Source organism: Papio anubis, chromosome 10 (assembly GCF_008728515.1).
Source record: "Papio anubis isolate 15944 chromosome 10, Panubis1.0, whole genome shotgun sequence".
Classification (NCBI taxonomy): domain Eukaryota; kingdom Metazoa; phylum Chordata; class Mammalia; order Primates; family Cercopithecidae; genus Papio; species Papio anubis.
This window is the reverse complement of record NC_044985.1, coordinates 96,844,485-96,865,833: the sequence shown is the minus strand read 5'-3', so window position 1 is coordinate 96,865,833 and position 21,349 is coordinate 96,844,485. Positions and strand designations below refer to the sequence as shown.

The following is a 21,349-nucleotide window of genomic DNA, read 5'->3' as shown; positions in this document are numbered from 1 at the left end:
AGGCAGAGCTCAGGCAGTAGTATGAGAGATGGGAAGTGCTTGCTGTAAAAACAGATGGAGCTCACCTCCTGCTGTGTGGCCAGTTTCCTACTGGTTCCTACTGGTCCCTCGCCTGGGGTTTGGGGATGCCTGCACTAGAACTTATAGAAGCTATTTGAACTTCAAACATTGTAAAAACAGAGTGTTTTCATTACTTAGTGTTTAATTTTAGTGTGTCTTACTTTCTGGCTATAGTTTTTAATAGACTTTTCAACTGTATGGCACATTTTAACTGAAGGTTTAAAAAGTCATTTTGTTGTCTCAGAGGTATAAAATTACCATCAAATAAGCAGACATATGAAGTAGAAGAAATATAAAATGCTTTTCTGGACCTCTAAATGAATTGTTAAAAACCCTGCAAAGCAAAACAACATTTCTCCTCTGAAATTATATTTTGCAAACATATTTTAGAAGGAAAACTTACTGTCAAAAGTAGTGAAATGTCCCCAGTGTTTATGGATGTAATGAGTTAATTAGCTGAAACCCCATTTAAAAGAATTGTCAGTGAAATTTATGAGTCCTTTTGCTATCTGTATGGAGTTGACAGCAGGTGTTTCTTACTCACACACTCATCAAACTTTGAAGAAGATTATTTTTAACCCTTGCTTCATAACAGGCAAGTTCAGATGATCTAAATATTTCTTCATATTCTGTATACTGAGTGTCTTGAGTAATTTGAATGATATGGGATATTGACTATATATGTGTTAAGTTCCAAATCCAACAAACTTAGAGTTTTAAAGTTGACTTAGAGGGTTTGCTTCATTGCCAACATTAGCCCAGATTCTTTTGTGTAAATGGGCCTTTTCTTCCTTTTACCTATGTTTTTATCATTATAAATCTTACCATTTCTTGCATGAATATAACATCACAGGATAAGCTAGTAAAAAGTACATTGGCATATAAAAGAAGAGACCTATTAACATTTGCTGTACCTTGTATATTTGCTCATATTTCTAGATAGCTGTTTTATTTCCTTGATTTGGCTGTAAACTTCTTGAGAGTGAGGATCATTCTTTATCATTATTTTTATTCCCCAAACTTAGCACAATAATTTTTCTATTGTAAGCCTTCAGTATACATTTATTGCTGCTTGATTTCGTGAAAAACTGTTTTAACATATAGCACATAACACTGTATAGAACAAAACTAGAAAAATTTCTGTTTGACATGTTATCAAAATCCTAGATTTTTCATCACTGTTGGGTAACTTGTAGTCAGCCTCACTTGCCTTTAACTTGATCATGAATCCCACTTGCTCTTCAGAGACCTTTCTTTAGGTCTGTAAAGTTCTTATTAAAATATAACTAGTTTAGTTTTTATTAAAATATATTTAAAGACCTGCCTAACTTTGCAGCCAGACCTCTGACCTTTACAGCTGAATATCGTTAATGGACTCAGGTTCTGGACTCTACCCCCAGAGGATATTAGGAGTGGTGTGGTAGCTCACTGGTTTAGTACACAGTCGCATTTAATGTCAGTTCTGGTCTGACCTTGGTACCTCAGTTCCTCAGGGCATGAGTTTATGGTTTGCTCTCAGGGTCTTGAGTTTCTTGCCCTGGAAACCCACTTTCCCCATGACTGGCATCTGATGATAACTCCATTTTTCATTCTCCTTTGCATTTGCACTTGTTACTCCCTCTTCTGGTATATCTTCCCACCAAGCGTGACTGGTGAAGTCCTCTTCATGTTTCAAGGTGTAATTCAGTCATCTTCTTTGAGAAACCTTCCCCAACCTATCCAAACTTCTTTGATATCTTCTCTTTACACCTGAGTCCACACATCTATTAGTGCACTCATCATGCCATATTCTCATTATTCGTTGACTTTCTGTCTATGTTGGACTTTGAGCTCTTTGTAGTTCAATAAATGTTTAAAAGAGTGAATTACTTCTGTGACTTTGTTTTGGATCATTGCCAATCACCTGTCCTGCATCTACTTTGAGGATGTTATAGATACTGGATTTAATTGAATCTACTAATGACATACTCACATACCTGTTCTTTTTTTTTTTTTTTTCCTTCTTCCGTTCTGGCTAATATCCTGATTTCAGTGTACCTTTGGGCCATGTTCCAGTTTGTTGGTTGCTGGAATAACCACTGGCCAGCTCTATATGCTGTAAGTCTTTCTGAACTACCTCCTGTACTTTTCCCAGGCCTGGTGTGTCTCCACTTGAGCCTCATGGGCAAGGGTTCTGCGTTACTCATCTTTCTAGACTCTAGGCCTTCACCGACCTAACTTAATATATGTTGGACATATAAATAGAAACTCTAATTGCTTTTTTATTAGTTGTAATAGATTTATACTAAAAAAACTCAACCTAACACCAAATTTTTTTTCTTTTTGAAAGGGGCATTTAATGATTAGGACTAATTTAACAATAGGTCAAGATGGTGCCAAACATTTCATCCCTTATTAAATGGATTAGAAAAGTAGCTTAGTAAATAGTCTTTTTTTTCCCTTCCATATGTGTTACAATTGTCAAGCCTATTAGAATTAGTTAGGATTTTGAGTCAGTGATATGTGTGGTATCATTAAACCATTTCTTGCCATGACTAGCCCATGTCCTTTATCTTAAATTTGTCAATGATTTAAAAATTAATGTTGTTCCTTTAAAAATATTCATTAGATACATCAAAATTTACTAGATGTAAGAAAATGTTTAAAAGTCTTTTCTGAACATTTAGTTCTCATTTATTTTGAACTAGTCTTAATCACTTGCATTTTACCCATGTCTCTTACTGTCATACATTATTAGAGGGTTTTTGCACTTATTTTCTATTTCAACCATTTTCAAAGTTTTCTGAATTATAATAGTTGCAGTTTTGTAACTTTTGCTCCCTCATTCATTGATTGATTTGTTCTCCTCTTTTTTTTCTTTCCTTTGATGTTGAAAATCGAATATATAGAGAAGTAGATGTTTAATAAATCTTTGTGCCTCCATCAATGAGCTTTAATAGTTATCAATTCTAGTCAATATTTTTTAGCCATATCCCAAAATACTTTCCCTCCCAAATTATTTTAAAGTAATTTCCAACTTTAGAAGTTCACTGATAGAGTATTTGTAAATTATGGGTGGGCAAAAGAATCTCCCTTTCTATATTATCACATTATAACAGAATATGACAGGATATCCATATCTATCTATCTCTATATAGATTTTTAAAATATACACTTCAGGGTAAATAGAAGCTCAAGCTTATCTCTTTTTCTCTTAAGAGAATATTTTTATTTCTTTTGTTCCTTTGAACTTTGTAGTTGTAAGTTGTGGGAACTGGAATTGGGTACATGTGTTTTTAAGTGTTAGTTAAATTTCTTGCTAAATATTGCTTAGCAGTTTATCAGATTAGGTGATTGGTTTCTTAAAAAGCTTTTGGCAGGGTTCCAGGTGATAGGAGAAGTGAAAAGTAAATTTTAGTTGTGGCAGGTGATACAAAACCAAATACAAAGTGTTGTTCATTTAGGGTATGTCATAGAAAGCTGGGCATCAAATTGGAGGGTGGAAAAACAATGGGCACTAATTAGATGCCTTAAGGTGGGTAGCACTTTGGGAAAAATGGAAGTTGCTGCTAGGAAAAAATAGAGAAAGTAAAAATCAGGAGATAACAAGCTTTGCCTCTTTTAATCATATTTTTACTTGGGCTGGCAAATGTATCCTGCCCAACTGTGGTGGGACAATACAAGCTTTCTCTCTTGGTAGTATACGAGAAATTTATGGTGATGGTTTATAGATGGAAATATTTTCTTTTTTTCTTTTCTTTTCTGTTCTCTCTCTCTCTGTCTCTCTCTCTCTCTGCCTCTCTCTCCTTTCTCCTTCCTTCCTTCTTTCCTTCCTTCTTTCCGTCCTTCCTTCCTTCCTTCCTTCCTTCCTTCCTTCCTTCCTTCCTTCCTTCCTTCCTTCCTTCCTTCCTTTCTTTCTTTCTTTCTTTCTTTCTTTCTTTCTTTCTTTCTTTCTTTCTTTCTTTCTGTCTCTCTCTTTCCCTTCCTTCTTTCTTTTCCCTTCCCTTCCCTCCTTTCTCTCCCTTCCCTTCCCTTCTCTTCCCTTCCCTTCTCTTCCCTTCCCTTCCCTTCTTCCCTTCACCTCCCTTCCCTTCCCTCTCACTGTGTTACCTAGGCTTGAGTACAGTGGCACAATCATGGCTCACTCCAGCCTTGAACTCCTGGGCTGAAGCAATACTCCTATCCCAGTCCCCCGAGTAGTTGGGACTACAGACATACACCACCATACCTGGCTACGTTTTAAATTTTTTGTATAGATGGGATCCCACTATGTTGCCCAGTGTGGTCTTGAACCACTGGGCTCAAGTGATCTACCCACCTCAGCCTCCCAAACTGTTGGGACTATAGGCATGAGCCACGACACCCAACCAAGACTATTCTTTATAGACCTTCTCCCCCTTCTCCCTCAACAACAACAAAAAGAAAATTCGACAACAGCAACATATAGCAACAACAGCAAATGCTGTATTCAAGGTTTATTTTTCAATAAATTTAACTTCACAATGATGGGCTAGTACTACTGTCATATCAACCTGACATATCAGAAGTTAGTACTCACCATGCAGCTATTGTTTCTCATAAGTCTGGAAACAGAAAACTCAGAGAGCAGTTTGGTTGTGAACACAGTTGGTTAACATGGGAGAGAAGAATGACTTTGGTTTGGCAGGAAATGACAGCAGAATTTCGTTCTATATGGTGGGCTGTTCATCTGGTCCGTCCATGCTAAAGAGACGGATAAATGAGAACTGTCAAAATTAGGTAGCTACTCACTCTATTTCACTAAAATGTAAAATTACCCCTCTGCACTCACTTTTCAAAGGGATGAAGAAACACAGTATTTAGAAGGCAAAGCAAAAAACAAAACGTAAGCCCAACTCTTCAACTTACTTACTAGCTGTGTGATTTTGCTCAAATCAATTGAGTTTTCTGGGATTCAGTTTTCTTGTAGGTTTGCTGGGGATAATAATGGCACCTACTTCATATTCTAGTGTGAAGATCTATTGAGATGGAAGATTTGAAAACACTCTGAACTAAATAGAACTATTTAAGTATGAGTTACATTATAATATAACTCATAAAGAAAAGAGTTTCTCATAATCTCTGTAGGATACTGATTTTGTTTCTGGAAAGAATACAGTAGTTGTTCCTGTGAGTTGAGATCTAATTTAATATTAAGTAAAGGGAAGAAAAAACGTTTATTAAAAATAGAAAGTATAATTTTTAACATTTTCAACAGAAGATAAAATATTACTGTCTACATTTTTAAGTTTTCTTAGCAAGTTCAGCCAATTTTCTCTACCCTTCTAAAATAGTATAGCAAAACATAAATCTTTGTATTCATGAATTGTTTTCTTTTTGAAGGACACACAATCTGTTTCCATTTGAGGAGCTGAGGATACAAGAATATGTAGGTTTATCAGTGGGATCCTTAGTAGGATTGTAAAGCTCTTAAGATGGAAAGGAATATGAAATCTTCTAATCTAACCCACTTGTTTTATAGATTATAGATTTCAGAGAGAAATATAGATAGAATTTTATCTTCCAAACTAGTGTGAACATGATTTTAAAAAATGAGTATATAGAATAAAATCAGAACTGGAAGCCCAAAGGTCAGTTAAAAAAATTTAAAAAACAAATTGACAAAGATGTTAGATTTTTTCCCATTTTTGTAGTTCATACTTATTTACTATTTTCATTCATTTTGTTGATTGACAGCATTCACTATAGATAAGAGTTCATGGCAGTGGTTTAATATAAATTATTAGAGAAAATTTAAATACAGAAAGTTCAAGAAATTCATATTTCTGTGATGGAAAAAAGACCAGTATTATTTTACTTGAGCTATGGAATAATACAATTTAGTATATATAACACTTATGCTTTTCATGGATACATTTTAAGAACCACTGATATAAACAAGTGACACATTAATACACTTATTTGTTCACATTATCATATTCATTCGGTGTTGGAATTCTGTAAATGGAGAATTAAGTCACTACAAAGGCCTTAAAATAAGCGTTCTCTATACCAGATTCAGTGAATCTCATGTATATAAGATGGATATTTATATAATTATTAAGCAGCTTGCATAAAGATACTCTACAGTCCTTTAGGTAAATTTGTACCCACGTGTAACAATATTTTATTCCGAGGAAACCAAAATTTTCCTTGAAATGATTTATATGTTAGTTGCATGTCTTCTGATTCACTAAGTTCATATACTTTTATTTCTTAATAGTGAATTGTAGAATTTGGATGTAGAATTTGGAAGTGGGACATCTCTCAAGCTTCCAAATAATTTATCCTAAATAGTTGAAGATAAATAATTATTCCATGGTATTAAGTATAGGTAAATGACAGTATCTCATTTATTCCTGTTTATATATTAAACATTTAATTCCAAAAATATTATAATAACCAGCAGTTAATATATGAATTTAATTTTAGAGTTAAAAAGCACTTCACATACATATTTCATTTAATTTAAATAAAGTACAAATGCTGAAGATAGATCGATAGATGTTATATCAGTATAACTGTATTGCAAACCACCATGTTTAATTTTTGTGTTAGGATTCTATGCCTACTATACATTATTTGTGTTTGAATTGTTCTCTGTCTTATTCTTCTCTTGTTTATATTACATATTTAGGAATTTTGTGTTTATTATTGTAGAAAATGAGATTATATAGTAGTTTTGTTTCAGTGTTTTAGAATAAATGGAATTTCTATAAAATGAGTTTTCTAGTTTATTTTTCTAGTGGAAAATTAGTGATGGTGCATATGACTTCATCGCTAGTTGTATTATTACTTTTGTAATAATAACAAAAAATTATTACTTTTGTAATGGGATTTCATGAAGCTTACTTCCCTTCACTTTTTTCCCTGCCTGTTTAAAAAAAATCCAGTTTTAGTTTAAATGATATGTAGGAAAGCATTGTGAAAACATTTTTTTTTAATAAACAGTGATTTAAAAACATAGTCATTAACGTGTCTGTGTTTTAAATATGTATATGAATTTCTGTGATGCCTTATCTGCTCTGCTTTTTGCTGTGTGCCATTAACCTAAATTTGGTAAAGTCTGGTGGTGGTGTATTCTTAGTATTTGCTTATGATTATTTTATGAGTTCTTTGATAATATTATTCCTAGGCAGAGAAAAATAAAAAAAATCTTCTTTCCGTATTCTTTAGTTTGTATGTCAGTGCTTGAATTATATCAAGATAGAGGTCATATGAAAATGTTTTATCTTCATTTCTCACCCAAACGAACATGGTTAAAATACACTGGTTGTGTTTAATATAAACGACTTAATGGTTATTATGTCAGTATGTATCAATTAATGAAAAATTAATCAAATGTTTACTTTGAGGATACTAGTTTCATTAAAAGAAAACTTCTGTGTGACCTCAGAAAATTAATACTTGTATTCAGATTCTCAAATGAGAGTTGATAATATTTATTTAGGCGACATTTGGAGCAAACTGTGTCACTTTAAAAAATAAACTTCTAATGACATTATGACAACATCCACATTGGGGGAGCGCGAATATAGGATAAGATATATATTTTTTCTACTGAGTATAACTTGAAAGTACTTGGAATTTGTATTTATTTCCTGGTTCATTTTAAATATTAATGGCAAAAACCACAGTTACTTTGGTGTCAACCTAATATTTCAGCTGATACCCTAATTTTAAGTATTGCAATGGCCAATTTGCTGATGAACATAAATACATACAGCATGTGCCAATAGATTGTTTCTCTAAAGCAGGGATTAGCTTTTAGAAAACTTTCCCCAGTGAGATTTACTATTTCATATTTAATGTTAATAAATGGGAATGGGACATATGTTGAAATAATGATAAGGCCGTATTAAGCCAGCAGAACAGAACGAAACTTTAACTGAACAAAATAAGATAGTGCAGACTTCAGCATTCCACTTTCGGTGAGACTGTCTCAGTATCTGTATAGTGTATAGCTAAGGAACAGTTTGAAAGCCACTTTAGAATTGTCTTCTAGAAAAGTACACACATAGTTGAAATCTGAAATAACTGAAAATTGGTTTTAAGAAAACAAACTGCCTTTTCAGGATCCATACTTGTCTGTCTAGCCTGAATAATTTAGGCTTACATTCAATAACCATTTAAATACTATTGTAATAAATTCATCATCATATCAATAAGGCTTGATGAACCAAATTTTTATAGAATGTATAAGAGGAGGTTTTTTCCTAAATGAAATAATTGCAGAAAATTTGGCATTCTATTACTGTAGCAAAACTTGGCAAAAACCAAAGTACAGAACAGAATCTAGATTCTTAGTGAAATTTGAATCACAGCTTCTATGTGGTAATGCAGTGTCAGTCTTCTAAGAAATATGTATGTAAGCATAATCCATTGATTGGATTTAAGAATTTTGTTAGGCTTTTGTATATTCTAACTAATGTTCCATCTGGATTTTAATATTTGACATAAATATGTACAGTCATGTGCATGCCTGATGAGTTTTCAATGATAGACCACATATACAACAGTGATGCCATAATGTTATAAATAGGATATTTTTAAGGTACATTTTCTGTGTATATATAGATACCATTATGTTACAATTGACTACATATTCAGTATAGTAACATGCTGTGCAGGTTTGTAGCTTAGGAGCAACAGGCAATATATACCATACAGCCTAGGTATGAAGTAGGCTATCCTGTCTAGATTTGTGATGTGCACTTGACAATGTTCACAGCTAAGGACTCATTGCTCAGAACACATTCCTGTAGTTAGGTGATAGTTGATTTTATGTGATAGTTATAAACATGTCAGAATAATATATTTTCCTTGACTTAGTATTGTATGGGGTTAAAAAGTAAAGGGCAAAATACTGCTACCGTGTTCATGTTTTTAGTTAGACATGGATGTGTCTCTTCAAAGGTTTTTCTTTTTGCTCTTTTTCTTTTTTTTTTTTTTTATTATTAAGCTCTAGGGTACATGTGCATAACGTGCAGGTTTGTTACATATGTATACTTGTGCCATGTTGGTGTGCTGCACCCATCAACTCGTCAGCACCCATCAACTCGTCATTTATATCAGGTATAACTCCCAATGCAATCCCTCCCCCCTCCCCCCTCCCCATGATAGGCCCTGGTGTGTGATGTTCCCCTTCCCGAGTCCAAGTGATCTCATTGTTCTATGAGTGTTTGGTTTTCTGTTCTTATGATAGTTTGCTAGGAATGATGGTTTCCAGCTGCATCCGTGTCCCTACAAAGGACACAAACTCATCCTTTTTTATAGCTGCATAGTATTCCATGGTGTATATGTGCCACATTTTCTTAATCCAGTCTGCCACTGATGGACATTTGGGTGGATTCCAAGTCTTTGCTATTGTGAATAGTGCTGCAATAAACATACATGTGCATGTGTCTTTATAGCAGCATAATTTATAATCCTTTGGGTATATCCCCAGTAATGGGATGGCTGGGTCATATGGTACATCTAGTTCTAGATCCTTGAGGAATTGCCATACTGTTTTCCATTTGTATATTTAAATCAATGCTCTGGATATTTACAACAAAATAATGAATATTGTCACTTTTCTCAGTTTGAGAGTTTAGTAAAATACATTCAAGGGACCAGGGAAACGATTATAGGAACTGGGTCAAATAGGTACAAGTTTCTGGATCCCAGGGATTGTGAAAATGAAATTTATTTTTTTCTACTTCTGGATTTTGTTTTAGAGATAATTCTTCACATCATTCTGAATTTTTAAAATTTCGGTTATTTAGGGAGGCGGAGGTTGCAGTGAGCCAAGATCGCGCCACTGCCCTCCAGACTGGGTGACAGAGCAAGACTCCATCTCAAAAAAAAAAAAAAAAAAAAAAAAAAAAGATTACATTATTTATAAGTTTTTATGGACTTCTGATTCATTAGAAGTTAACATGGCTTTCACTTCCCTGATTTTCATTTTATATATTTAATATATGCTTCACATTTTGGAAAGGTGAAGTGTACATTGATTTTTCTGCTGTTTTTCTTGTAGTGTTACATCTTTCAAAGGTATAACATGCTATCAAGCATTTGAATAATTCTGTCGTACTCTACATTTTTATATTTATGAAAAATAGATCATGTCAGTAATGGATACTATCATTTGTTTAATATTTCCCTGGAAGTGTTTTCTGTTTAATTTTTATATACTTCTTCTGTGTATATGGAGTTAGTTTATTTCTGGTTATTTATTGGGAAACTGAGACACTAACATTTGCCTCCACTTTTACTCATTGAACTCCATCACTAACCAGCAGTAGAATCTAGGAATCTTACTTCTAGTTCAGTGATTGGTTTCTTGTATCTCAGTTCCTAGTACCAGATTAACTATAGTAGCTTCTTGTATTAACTTTTATTTGTGATGTTTTTCAAGGACTGGAAAAACAGTCTTCATTTCCACTTCCCCCAAATCACGAAGAATGTGGACTTATGACATATTAAGTAAACTTTAAGGTTTTTAAGTAAAATGCTTACATCTATTCCTGTAAACCTTCTGCCTTCTTGCATCCGAGACAATACTGTACTTGTACTGGATAAGTATTCTGTCTGAATATTTACTGAATTTATGCATTATTAAATGAATGAAAAAAAGGAAACATTGATTGGCCATCATTTGAGAGTATTGAAGAAGCTTAAGCAGAATAAAATTTATAAAACAGCATAAATTCAGTCCTAACTGAATGGGTTTCAGTGCCTTACATTTCATGTTCATGTGTCATTTTCGTTGAATTTTTATTTCTTCTTCTAGGCCATACTTAATTTTTATTGAGTTGCTATGTTTAACAGTTTTCAGCAAAAGCTTAAAATAAAAACACTGGAATATATAAAGTTTAGTGTACCTAATATGCAAGGTTTGATAAGGTGCCCTATAAATGAGGAAACAAATAAATACGGTCATTTCTCTTAACAGACTTACTTTCAAGAGTGCTGAAATACACTAAGGCTTATAAAAGTTTGTTACTAAAGTCGGTATGTAGAAAGGTATCTTTGCCTTCTCTCTCTTTGGATGAACTGCTTGGTGACATATTCTACTACAGGGATAAGTTCAATACCCAGTGAGTGATAATGATAATAAAATCTGCAGATTGTAGACTGTCACTGCATTATTCCTTACTATTGTATAACACTATATATTTTCAGTGAGTTTTACTCAATATATTTGCTGGTGACAAAGTGAGTTTTTAAAGAAAAGAATTAGCTGACTAGTAACATTTAGGGAGATCATCAGTTGAAATAGAAAAAAAAAAAAAACAAAAAAAACAAAGGAAAGGAATCTGAAAAGTAATCTTTTTTTGACCAATTAGTGACAGAAATTTCTGAGTTACTCCTTTCTTATATTTCATCGTTAGCTGATTTGATTGGGAAAAGAGATTTTAATTTTACCCCTGTCATGCAGGGTGAGAATTCACTGTTTGAAAACAGAATTGACAAGTGAATTTCATTAAGACTGATAATATGGCAACATAGTGAAAGCTTGCAACTATTATCAGCATGTAGAAGTTTTAAACAAGCTATTATTTTTGACCAATGTTCTATTACTTGTCATAGCGATCTTGTATCTAATGATGGTGACTATAATGGGTTGAAGAGGTTTCATTTTAGGTTTTCATTCAAAAATTGTGTGTGTGTGTATGTGTGTGTTTCATTTTAATATTTTTAGGTTTTGCTTGCATTGTAGGGCTACCTTCATAGTGAAAAAAAGACAATTATATAATTTTGTTTATATTTGTGGTGGAAACAACCTAGGAATTATTAGTGAGAACTACCAGTTGATACTGACATGTGTATTTTCAACAGTAAATATTCTGCTTTGTTAGTTGTTTACATAATAAAAACAAAAGTACAGATCTATAAAGCCATAATGAAATGATGCTATTTCTGATAAAGGGATATATGGTAGAGCTACAAGTCCTTAGTTCAGGAATTTGAGTGAATTGCTGGGAGCTTTCCTTCTTCCCAATTTTCTGCCTTTATACTAACGCCCTCCTTCCACACAGACAGATACTTGTAATAGGATTGTGACCTCCTCTTGTCTCCACCTAATATAAACAGAATGTGAACTTAGGACTATGGCTTGATCGTTACTGTATCTTGAGTCCTTAGCAGTGTGTCTGGTACAAAAGTCTTACCCCATAAATATTTGTTGAGTGAATGAATGAACACTTACATTTTATCACCTTGAAACTGGGTGTAAAAAGCCCAGTTGTTAGACTCACTCATTGCATTCCATTCCCTTTTCTCTGCAGATTCTTTGCACTTTTCTATTTATTTTGTTGCATTTCACTCGTTTGCATATTACTTAGTAAATGAGCTTGTGTTTTTTAATGTTGTATATTTTTATTCCGTAATATTCAGATATCAGTTACTAATAAATATTTGTTTGTATAGTATCTAGTAAAATATAAATGGCCCCATTAATGGAAAAAGACTTTGAATTCCCATATTTGTAGAAGCATTTTCCCCCAACTTGGTTTCCTTTATAGCCAATGATATACATTATGAGGGTGTTTGACTGGTTCAGACACACAGTATTATTCAACATTGTGATGTGGTCTTGATCCTTAGCTTCCTTTTGTATAAAATGAAACTATTACTTTCTGGAAAGATTTGTTTGGTAATTAAATGGCTAATGTTGAAGGATGCCCAACTAAATGCACCTTCACTAAATGTTAGTACCTTTCCCTCTGTTCATTTGTTCCTTCCATTACTACCAATTTCACAAAACTAGCCCCCAGAATAATAAATTCCTGTGGTCCCATTGGCCCTGGATTTTAACCTTTAAGGACCTTAAGCCTTTCTTTTCCAGCAGGATTATTTTGAGAGACCTGGACACCGTCATTGACTCTACTGTCTCTTCCTTTTAGTTCCCCTCAAACACTGTGTTTTGCACTGAGACCGTGCTCCCATCTGGCATTCTGTACTGTCCTTGTCTGAGAACTGCTTACATTGTTAGGATTGCCTCTATCCCCAACCAGACTATAAGTCGTGCCTGTCTTGTCTAGTCCTGTAGCTACAATACTTAGCAGCGTTTAGTGTGTATACTATACTCTATAAATTGGTATTTGATAAATTGATTTGCTTATTTGTTTTTCTGTTATTATGGGAAAGTGATGATGGGAAGAGGGTATCCTGAAAATCAGTGAATTCCCTGATCCTGGAATACAATCCAGTGAGTTCCCAAGTCCACATTCTTTTTATATTAGATGTAGTCGTAACAGGAGTTTTAATATGTGAAGGAAGAAGCTAAATTTTCTCTCTGTAAAAGCTATTCTTCAGGATTCTATTCCTTAATTTAATTTTCTGTTATGTAGTTAAAGATAATGCCATTTAAGACTTACTTGATCTCTTTCTTAATAATGGATGTCTCTTTCCCATAATTAAGCGTAGTTAAAATATGTCCTGTGTTTTCCATATTATTTGAAAAACTATCAGGATTTTATGGTATTCATATTAACCTTGTAAATTGATAATTCTTCTGTCAGCTGGAAGTTTAAAGCTTCCTGAGTTTAAGGAAGTTAGTTCAACTTTCTGAAAGGTATTTTTTTTCCTCTGAGTATAAAAGTCAAACCAGACATTTGAATATAAATTTAATCTCAAAATGCATGAAAATAATGGAGTATGCTAGGTGTTTATTGTTAAAAATATTGCACATTTAAAGGTAGGCTACCTTGCCACTAGGTAAATTAGTCATGCAATAGGTTTAATCTACTTAGAAATAGCACTATGAGGAAGAAAATAAAATTAATTCAACTGATAGTGTTAGATCAAGGAAAGAAAAGACAAAAACAGCTTGCTGTTGCCAAAAACATATTGCTAACTTTGTTCAGGTTGCAGCTTTTGTGTTTCATTTAGGTTTCAGCTTGTCCCAGGAGGTGTTGCTATACTGTGAAGGTGTTAGGCAGTGTAGTAATGGAACAGGAGATAAAATGGAAGGCACATAAAATGTCTTATCATTTGGACCTTCCTGGAACAACATAGCTTGAATTTCTGAGTGGTCAGCTTGACATTTTAAAGCAGTGAGAAGTTGTGTCATTATTTCTAGAATACTACAGTAGTTAGAGGAAAAAGATTTAAAGTTCATTGCGGTAATTGCTGACAGCTTCCATGGAATGAGAGGTGCTTTTAGTAAGCATGTGCTGCCTTGAACAAAGGCAACCTGCTAGGAACGTGAAAGAAGACAGTGGGCTTTGGAAGATGAGAGTGACAAAAAGGTAGATTCGGGCATTCTTGTGCTCCTGAAATAATTGCATTCATTTTAAAGGTGGAAGATTAAAATAACTTTTAATGGTTATTCGTATGTTTATAGCCTTTAAGAAAAGGAAGACTTTAGGCTTCTGAAACTAATGCCTTACATATTTTCAGTAACAAAGAGTACAAAACCTGGTGGCTAGCTTGTCCCGGGGAGCAAGGTAGCTGGTATCACTGGGCTTGGCACAATCCATGTGAAGTGCTGAGGTGATCCCTACTGTAACAGCATTCCCCTCCCTGGAAACCTGCAATTTGCCTCTTAGTCCCAGATGGGGAGGAAACTCGCAAACAGCCGCAAGCCATACATAATGGCAGGGTTCACATCCTGACGGGGACAAAGTAGAAAAAAAAGAAAAATTCAAAAGAGTCTTCCTAACATTATTTGAGTCAAGGACTTTATGCTTTTTGTGAAGGTTGTAGCACTTCTTTTTTCTTTTTAAAGTTTTGAGTATGTGTGTTTTTTTTTTTTTTTCCCTCCCTCCTGGATGCTAGCCAACATCCAACTGAAGGAAACACATGGGGATGGCACATTTATCACATTGCACTATCTTTTGCTTAAGTAGCTAACATTTATTGCTTAATAAAGAACATCCTGCACACATAACAACTAGGTGTCCAGTATATTACTATGCATATGTATAAATGTACATTCACATTTAAACATGCTCTTACCTGTGACCCTCAGAAACACCTGAACACATAAAATTAGGCATGCACAGAGATTTCAAATATATGATCTAAAAGGTAGATCTTTACCCAAACCCCAAACCTAGGAACAGATTTTGTATAAATAAATTTATACTATTACTTATAATAGTGACCAATAACTGTTACCAATTATACAAATAGTTATTTATGTAAAACTTAAAGAATAATCTGGTTGTATTCTGTAATCGTAGATTACCGTAGACTGAAGGGATCTTAAGATCCTTAACCTCAGGCAGGTAGGCTTTTAAGCATTTTACCTGCACAAATCAGTAGCATTACCTTTATTTCACAGAAAAGGAAGCTAAGCCTCTTAGAAGGTAACTTGTACAATTCCAGGTGACATAGATGTGATCTTCAGTGCTAAATCACCAGTTAATAGAAGAAATAAAACCCAGTTTGTATAAATTTTGATCTACTTACCTGACCAGAAAACATCAAGTATTCTAAAAGAAGTATTTTTTAAATGGATAAGGAACTCTCTTACATCTGATTAATGTAATACCATACATACACAAGTGTTAAAAACAAGCCATTTATATGCTCTTCAACTATACCTTATATGTCTACTTTGCTTTCTATGGTGCATAGTCATCACTTTAATATGTTTCACATACTTTAGTTATGAGCTTTAGAAAGCTGTTTAGATGGTCATTTAGAAATGGAGACAGATAACTCATTGAATACTCAAGACTTCAGTTCACAAATACAAGGATGGCATGCTTAAAGTAACTACTTACAATGAGAAGTTATCTTTTTGACTTAGTGATCTTGTGAGAATATTTCTTGATTTTTTTATGCTCTATATTTTGCACTGAGGTTTTATAGTAGCTGAATATTCTGATGTGGTGGTGTGAGGCTTATGAGTCCTTGTATTTCTCATCAAAATATTTTACAGTGCATAGTTGCCTCTATATATAAAAAGATAGACATATATATCTATATGCATACCTTTCACTAGTGCCATAAAAGCAGGGAATATATCTGTCTTGTTGCCATTCAAGCATTAATTCTCTTGTGCTTTACTCAATTTTAAATGCTCTGTGGTTTTAGAATATGTTCTATTATATATTATCCAATGATTGTATCCATTCTGGAAAAAATGATGTCATTCACAAGGAACATGTACTCATGCCTTTTTCCTCTCTTCATGCTTGCCCCTATCTTGAGTGCTGGCTAGTTCTCCTTCTATATAAGTTATATCCAACTTATTAGTACTATTTTACATGCCATTTCCTTCATAAAGCCTTCTGCATCTTCCCTGTACTTCCATGTAGTAAACATAACCCCAGATTTATGTTTGTTTGATGTTGATACTTATGAAATGCTTTCATATAGATATATTAGTAAGAAGCAAAAAGTTCCAAGTGTATTGTTTATACAATTTTATTTAATACTCAGGACAACCCTAGGAGGCAGCTGCTGTCATTATTTTCATTTTATAGATGTGAAAATTGAAACTTAGGTTTCCTAAGGTCATGTATAAGTAAAAGAACCTGGCCTTAAACTCCAGGGCAGTGGACCTAGAGCCCTTGCTCTTTAACCACAGGGCTATGTTGCTTGCTTTAAGTGATTTCATGCTTTTCCAGTCTTCACAGTTTTAATGTACAGGATATTATCTTCACTTTATACAGTAGGAAGCAGGGAGCCAGCAAGTGACTTCCTAACATTTGTATATGTAAGCATTTAAACACAGATGTTATAATCTGGTATTTCCATGATTTAAATACTTCATAGGATTGCTGCTTTGTAAATGTTTTTGCCTTTAATTATATGCATTCTATAATCCTACTTAAAATGTTCATTCATTCATTAGGAGTAGGAAGCTAGGTATGAGCACGGTAAAGAACAACAACGACAACAAAAACTGCTGCGCTACGTTGTGGAAAATAAGTGTCTGGTACTGATCTGTCAAAATTTGCTTTAATTGCCCTTAATCACCACAAGTTTTCTCTTTCTCACTACTTGATAGATCTTATTGGTTATTAATTTCTAACTGGCCAATCCTGCATCTCAGGGCCAAATGCAGACTCCGTTTGTTTGACTCAGACCAATAGTACGGTGTTTATGGAAGAACAGCAGGGAAATAAATTTTGTAGCCTTGATCTCAATGTGTATGACCCAAGGATATTTGAACCTGGGGTATGGAAAGCTGTTGGGTTCCCCTGTTGCTTCACTTCAGAGACCCAGTAAAGCTGCTGAAGTGTGTTGCACTGCTTTGGCTCCTCCCTTTGTTGCCGTTGCCCAGTGATGGAAACCCTGCTCCATTCCTTATCTCTTTCTGTTTAGCCGCCAGCAGCCTTGCCTTCTGACCTCGTTTAAGCGTCCTTAGTGACCTCTGGGAATCCTTGTGGGTCCCTTTGGGAACATACCCACTCAGCTGGATCTTATAGTAATTATTTTACTTCTTACAGAAGTTAGGTTAAGAATTTTGTACTTCTCTTATTAAAGAGATAATTTCACAATGTAATTTGCTTCACAAGCCTCCCACAGTTATGTTAAGCAGATGGTTGCCAAACGCCAGTTCAAAGTAGATTGCTCTTATATGAAATAAAATCCACGCTCAGGAAATTTGGCAGTATAAGTTGGTCTTCTTCCAAAACAGACTTACTCAGACAAATTTCTCTTTACCTCAAACTGGCAATCTACTACACCTGTATTCCACTGTAAAATAAAAAACATATCAGATTGTATACACTGATTCAAAGGTATCATTCTTTAACATACCGACATCTGTTTTTTTCTTTACTAACTACTACTAGCTACTGTGCTTTTTTCATCATAGGGAAATAGCAAGAATTTGGTCATCAGTTCTGAGTTCCAGTCACAGCTCTGACTCTGAATATTTATACGAATTGAATATGTTACTTCACTGATTTTGAGTAAAATGAAGATAAAATTACGTACTTCATAGAGTGGCTCTTGTAATTTATTCAGTTGAGATATATATATATATATATATATATATATATATATAAAATGCACCTAAATTCTTTCCTGTCATTACTGGTTCTTTAATTAATATTATGTTGATATTGGTGATTTGTGTTTAAAACCTAAATCTGTGTTGTTATATTTATTCATCACACATGTTTGATTTATGTGAAGTCTCCATAATTTAAAAAGAGAAATATCATACGTAAATCGGCAGCACTGGTTCAATAAATACATATTGGGTGCTTCATATATGTAAGGATAGGATGATTTTACAACTATGAATAAAGGCAGTATTACCTTTCAAGGACCTTACAGTGTATGCAGTGTAGAGGTAAGGCAAATGTTCGGATGAAATCACTGAAATGTAAGGTGACGTAAGTTTCATAGGAGAAGAACTTTTTGCTCAGAAAACATTCATGAAAAAAGGTAACAGATAAGTGATCCTTTAATGATGTGCTAATTTTTATAGAAATAGGGGAAGTATCCCAGAAAATAAAAGCAGGTGCTTGGGAAAAAAAGCAAAATCAAAAACAAAAACCAGTAAGTAGAGATGTATAAATGTGCTTCACAAATACTGAGGACAGTGGTTTGGCTGGAAAAGGTATGAGTAACTAAAAGACTCATAGGACATATGGCTGAGGGATATAATGGGACTACACTTTGGATGTCCTTAAATTCCACACCAGTGCCTTTGTATTTAATGTGTAGGCAGTAGGCAGTCCTTGAAGACATTTAGAAGAGTAATATGAACTCTGCAATAGAAAGATTAATCTAACAATTGAATATAGATGAATTGGGGGAGAAGAGTGTGGCAAAAGTTTGAAGAAAAGAGACCAGTTAGAAAGTTTTTGATATTGTTCCAGGTGAGAAGTCATGGGGATCTTAAAGTAATTGTATTACCCAAGAAGATGCAAAAACAGTTGGATATGCAAGACACAGAAGATATTGAACCTTTAGGACTTGGCAAATGAAATCATTCATTGGATAAAGGAATAGACTGCTGTTTGGCTGAGGCATTTCTATTTAAAGTAGGTTTATTTTCTCTGCATTGTGTAGTTCTCATAAACTAGTTGTCTGCCAAAAAATAGAAACTCTATCTGTGGGCCACAATGGTGCTACTGTGCTAGGTAATAAAGGTGTGTGTTTCGATGATGTGCATGCTATATAAGGTTTCATGCATTGTGGAGGATCATCAGGAAGTTAGATGTTTTGCTCTCCATTCTTTTACAATTTTTTTTTCCATGAAAGTAGGGAGGAAAGTTTTTGGTCTTTATTATCATTCTATCAGTAGTTGACACAAGACTGTCAAACATGACCACAAAGGAAATCCTGAAATGCTATCCTTCATAAACTATTGGTTTAGAGATTAAAATTGATAATACTGACTTACTGCTCAAATTGCTGCCTTGACCTACCACTGATAAGTCATAGCATGACAAGGAATATAGAAATTAATGTTAAAAAATAGAGAGGAGGAGGAAAAGATTGAATATTGACAGATTCTTCAGCAACTAGGTGTACTGCATAGACATACCCTTGACAACACCAAAGCAAATTTTAAAATTAGGAGGTAGTTGTTTTGAGTGAGATATGCATCCCAGTTTTGATAGAAAGTCGTAATTCAATAGTTTGGTTTATGGAAACTTAACATTTCTTTATCTGACTATTCTGGACTTAAATTTCTGGTATCCTTTTCAACTGGTGGATATAGTTTTAGAGCTACCAAAAGAACTGTTTGCCTATGACTGATTTTTGTCCTGAATATAATACTAATGTCAGTTACTTGTTTCATTGGAGAGCCAGTATCATGTCATAGAAGGATGGATAGGCTATGAGTCAAAAGATCTTGAGTTACTGTCGGGTTCACATTTACTAACTTGTATCCTTTCAATAGCCACTTAACAATCATGCTTCAGTGTTTATCTGTGGCTGCCCTTCCTACAATGCAGTCATTTTGAGGATCAAAAAAGAATTTGTCAGTATTTTATAAATCATAAAAACTGTCTTATTTTTCTATTATTATTATCATTATTGTTACTATTATCATTAAAAGGATTCTAAATCTGTAGTCTACCAGAGATTATTTTATCTAGCCTGCTGTTTTCAGGAATATCAAGTGTTACTTCCCCCCATAGTTTAGATGGTACTAGTGGCTGTGTCAGGATAAACAAATACCCCAAGGTCCCATAACAAGTTAAACGGCAGAAGAGGTGGCAGAGACCCTGGTTTTCCGCCTTTAGGTGCAGGGAAACTTTACTACACTGTTGTTGGAATAATAACAGTATTTCAGAAATCAGTACTGTCTTGATCTGGAGTAACTCCAGAGGGTTTAAGAAATACATAATATAGCTATATTGAACAGAGAAGAAAGAGGATGGAGAGAAAAGTGAAGTGATGTGATATACAGATTTAGAATGCTACCCAGAAGTGGCTCAACTGCAGCTGAGTGACACCAGTGTCTGGACATGTCCAACCATTTCTAAAACGAATTCTTTAAGGATGTTGTGAAGAAGCTGTTTATCAAGACTCATCCACTTCCCTATCCGCAGTCAAAAGGAACAAATATATTGTGTGAAATTTTGCTGAGGATATTAAAAAATGATTGCATATACCTTTGTTGTGATGTGATTTTACTTTAATTGTTTAGACTGTTGGTAAATTCTTAGTAAATAATTGGGCTTTACATCACCATTTTGAAGGCAGTTTGTTTTCCTAACACATTATTTGAACAGCTGTTGGGATATTAATGTGGATTTAATAATGTTTGGTGTTTCTGTTTAGAAAGTTTAAATGGGAGAGAGTTATATTAGTGCAGAAGCAACTTCAATAAATTATTAGATAGCCATATTGGTTTCATTGGTGTACGTAACACCATTTCAAGTGTCTGGCATAGATTGGGAAACATTCATGCTTATAAGTTATAAAATCCCTTAAGTGCCCACTTCAATTCTCAGGGAACAGAAACCAAGCATATAAAAAGTCCACTTACACATCATACCTGAAATACATTTTTTTTTTCATTTGGTAAGTAAGAATGTTATTTTACTATCTTCTATTCCACACTGTGAAAAAAATATTTCTTTAATTCCCATAATATTTACTTCCTTAAAAAATTAAAAATTAAAATTAAAATATACACTTTGGCAACTAAACAAATGTAAGTCACTAATTCCATAGAAATTAAACTAGAAAGCTTATTTTATACTCTATCAGATCAATAAATATATCACTTTAAGTAGAGAAAATAAACCATAATCCCTCTGTGTTATTTTCCTGGTTAGGAAACTTGACTAACTTGTTTGTAGATTAGTAGAATCCAGTCATATTAATAATAAAGTTTTAAGTTGTAGAAATTTTAATATGTATATTAAAA

General features: G+C 33.9%; 1 protein-coding gene across 15 annotated transcripts in view; it reads left to right on the top strand.

Annotated features, from left to right (window-relative positions):
• IKZF2 (IKAROS family zinc finger 2) overlaps positions 1 to 21,349 on the top strand; it is a 156,021-nt gene that overhangs the window by 68,875 nt on the left and 65,797 nt on the right. Inside the window, exon 1 of one of the 15 annotated variants that reach the window (XM_009182991.4) lies at positions 18,871 to 19,004. The exons of the other annotated variants lie outside the window; for them this stretch is intronic. The gene's annotated coding sequence lies outside the window, so the exon portion shown is untranslated. Of the gene's footprint in view, positions 1 to 18,870; positions 19,005 to 21,349 lie in introns of those variants that run through there. 15 annotated transcript variants of the gene reach the window in all.